Source organism: Setaria viridis, chromosome 8, assembly GCF_005286985.2.
Source record: "Setaria viridis chromosome 8, Setaria_viridis_v4.0, whole genome shotgun sequence".
NCBI classification, from domain to species: Eukaryota; Viridiplantae; Streptophyta; class Magnoliopsida; order Poales; family Poaceae; genus Setaria; species Setaria viridis.
The window spans coordinates 12,668,748-12,672,735 of record NC_048270.2 but is presented as its reverse complement, the minus strand read 5'-3'; positions in this window follow the sequence as shown (position 1 = coordinate 12,672,735).

Sequence of the window (3,988 nt, the reverse complement as noted above, 5' to 3'; positions counted from 1 at the left end):
ATGTGGAACAAGAAGATCATCAAAATAGGGAAGCTTCCACAAGCACGACTTCTGCGTCCAAGCATGTTGCTCGCCATATCCCAAAAAACCACCTTCTTCATTATTGACCTCGAGAGCATCTAACTGAGCACGAATTGCGGCCCCTGTCATCATCGGCGGTGCAGGGGCTTTAACTACAACATCTTTGGTAAAGTTTTTGATGTCTCGTCTAAATGGATGGTCAGGATGGAGGAATTGTCGATGTTTGTCGAATGAAGAATATTTGCCACCTTTCGACAACCAAATAAACTTCAAAGATCTTTACATACTGGGCATGGGAACTTCCCGTGAACACACCATCCGGAGAAAATCCCATATGCCGGCAAGTCATGCAGTGAGTACTGATACCAAACATGCATCTTGAAGTTTGTCTTTGTGGTTCGGTCATATGTCCATACCCCTCCTCCCAAGCACGGAGCAAATCATCAATCAGAGGCTCCATGTACACACTCATATTATTCCCCGGATGCTCTGGATTTATCAACAACAAGAATATATTATGTCGTTGAAATAGGACGCCAGGGGGGAGATTCAGGGGGATAACGAAAATGGGCCAACAGGTGTACGGGGCGGCCGCCATTCCATAAGGATTGAACCCATCAGTTGCCAACGCAACGCGTACGTTACCACAGCCTCTGCATATGAAATCATAGCATCTTGCAAAATCTCGTGATTTTCAAACTTCGTTTGTATTTTTGAGAATTAAACAATCATTTGGCCACACGTTCGTAGTCGTGTTTCCTTAACAAAATGTTTGAAATTTCTTTTCATTTTCTGGGTAAGACCTCAATTTGGACTCACTAACATGAATATGATTTTTCCACTCATATTATTCTATTATTCCAAACACCTGCAGTTCAAATTTGACTTAAATCAACAAATTACTCTAAATGAAATTAATTGATTAAATATAGCAAATAGGTCAATAAGAAGTCCACCTTGTACCATGCAGTGCCAAATCTCATACATGTGGAGTATAAAAAGTTTGAAGGGTGGAGGAGGTCTTTTTTTTTGCCGAGTGTGCCAAAAAACACTCGGCAAACTAGCATGTTTGCCAAGTGCCCCCCGTCGACACTCGGCAAAGCCTAACGTCCGTCACGATGACGGCGCAGCGCGGCACGTGGAAGTCACATGCTCAAGACTTTGTCGAGTGCCCCATCTTTGCCGAGTGCCCTGTGGGTGTTTGCCGAGTGTTTTTTTGTGGCACTCGGCAAATCGTGTTTTCGCCGAGTGTATTATTTTTGCCGAGTGTTTCTAGGATTGCACTCGGCAAACAGGTCCTTCGCCGAGTGCCAGCAATAATACACTCGGCGAAGAAATTACACTCGGCGACTTTGAGGTTTCCCGCAGTGATGTTGCACTATTTATGAGGTGAGAGAAGAAGCTGGTTCATGGGGTGATGAAACCATGTATACACTACCTCCAAGATGCTTGTGTCTTGCATGCAATGTTGTGATCTATTTCATTTATGAAACGAAAGAAGAAACAATACATTGTGTGATTCATCTATGAACTAAATGCATTCTTGCTTATGTGGCATTCTTGGACCATAAACATGAAACTTTGCATTGCGGATGGCCTACGGTCTGGTTAATAAGAAATATAATTTCTCACTTGATCAATAAACTCTTCGGAAGAGATGTCACAACATTTGGGGTAGCCTTTGGGTCCTGACACTATCCTTACCATTATGACACGCAAGCTGAATATGTCAAACATTTTGGAGATTTCACCTCTGTTGATAAATTCTGGTGGCGGGTACCAACTGCATTGGAATATAAATGAATCAATAATTTGCACACAATTTAGTATCAGAAAAAGGATATGCTCATATGACTCATTTACAATGTTCCTACAGGACTTTGTGTTGTTCGTGTTAGTTGTTCTTCACCAAAGATCTTTGACAAACCAAAATCTTCAATCTTTGGCACCATGTCCTTATCTAGTAATATGTTGTCAGGTTTAAGGTCCAAATGGTGAAGGGGTTCTTCCAGTTCCTCACGCACGTATTTTAGACCATCACAAATACCCTTAAGAATTTTGTACCGTGTCTGCCAGTCAAGTCCAGATAACTCATCTACAGTAGTAAACAAAGATTTGTTGATCAAATACAAATACTTATACAGGACAACTTCGTTCATGGACTTACTAAACATATGGTGGAGCAGCATACCGGAAAGGTGCTTTTGAAGGCTCCCATTTTGCAAATACTCGAGACAGAGCGCCCTCTGTGTCTCTTCAACAAGGAAATGTTTTCCTTCGCACTCCATAGATCTTTTTTCTGTTTCATAGCAATAGCCAAGAACCTGTACAATGTTTTTATGCTTAAGCTTCTTGAGGTTATAAAACTCATTTCGGAACTGCTTCTCCCAAACGTTTAGATTATTTTTAAGCTTCTTCACAGCAACATCCTCGCCATTTTTAGTCACTCCCTGTTAATAATGTATTGTCAGTACTAATGAGTAAATACAAGTTGACATTTTCGCTAAATAGTACTTATTGTATTAGATTGTACAGGCAGAAAAATGCTGGTGCTAGTTTTGTCTGTTTGTTCTTGCGTAGTATTACCACATCTTCATATGGTGCGACAACAGATTCTGTAAAACTTAACGCCCACTTTGTCGTAACATCATGTGACGTAGGTATATTGCTCAGAAATATGACCTAGTATTTTGGCCAGGCCGGCTACCACACAAAAATTTCCTCTGTAAACCAAAAAAGTCAAAATCTTACCCTGTAAACCTCTCCAAATGATCCTTCACCAAGTTTCCGCTTCTTGGAGAAGCCGTCTGTAATTTCTCGTAATATTTGAAATGTTACATCTTCTGGTTCCATCCTTGTGCCCTGCAAGAGGCACAATCAGCGTGATCCGTGAGCAAGAGTTAAACATGTATCTCTTTGCCCTCGCTACAACCTCTTATGGATCAGAGTGGCTTAAAGAAAGCGGAATATAGCAGTCAGCGCAGCAGAACTTGGGTACAGCTTTGATCTGCGATCACGGTGGAATGCGATGTAGAATGAGTGCAAGCTCAAGAATCGAACCTGACAAGGGAGCAACTTAAACAACACGGAGGCACACTCGAAGAACCCAGGCACTGCCTCTGTCTAACAGAAACGTTTGACGGACTGGGACTGGATTGAGCTCAGTTGAAGGGTCGTAGATCGAGCTCAGTTGTAGGAGAGATTAATGTAGATGCATCGGCAAGCTTGTGATAATGGCCAGGGCCGGCCGTGGAGTAGGAGAAGAGGCGCAGCAGCTGAAACGGGTGAGAACTGAAAAGAGAAGTGAACCGAGTGAGTGGCAGAGGTGACTACCGAGTGAGTCGTTTCACTGAACCACGTGTGTAACGCCGGTAAAAAGAAAAATGGTTTCCGCAAATAATAAAAATTGGGTCCCCGGGAAGAATCGAACCCATGACCAGCCAACCTCCAGCTCGCGGGAAAAACCACTGCACTACTGAAATGACTTCAACTGTAGAGTCTATTTAATCTATCCAACTATAGGTTCGATATGCTTATCCCATAATAACCGGGCAACTCATCCTGCTTGTCAACTCATTCTAAAGCGCCGCCGCTCGCAGCGGCACTGCGGCAGGGACGGGATCTGATCTGCCCTCCCTGCCCCCGTCCTCCCCCGCCGTGGCTGCCATCCTCCTCGCCTCGACCGCGCCGGCGGGCGCGTGGTGGGTAGGGTGAGGGAGGGGAAGGGGGGAGGCGATCTTCCGCTACACTCTACACCGGCTGTTCGCCTCGTGCCAAGGGCCGGATCCTCGCTAATCGGAGCGGCACGAGGTGCCGAAAGGTGCTGCGGCGAGCTATTACTGCGAGCGGTGGATCCCGTCCGCCGGCACACGGTTCGCGCGGAGGCGAGAGGCGTCGCACTGGGGAGGTAGCGAGGCGTGAGTCGGAGGCGAGAGGCAGCGCAGGGGAGCCAGAGATCCGCACGCCG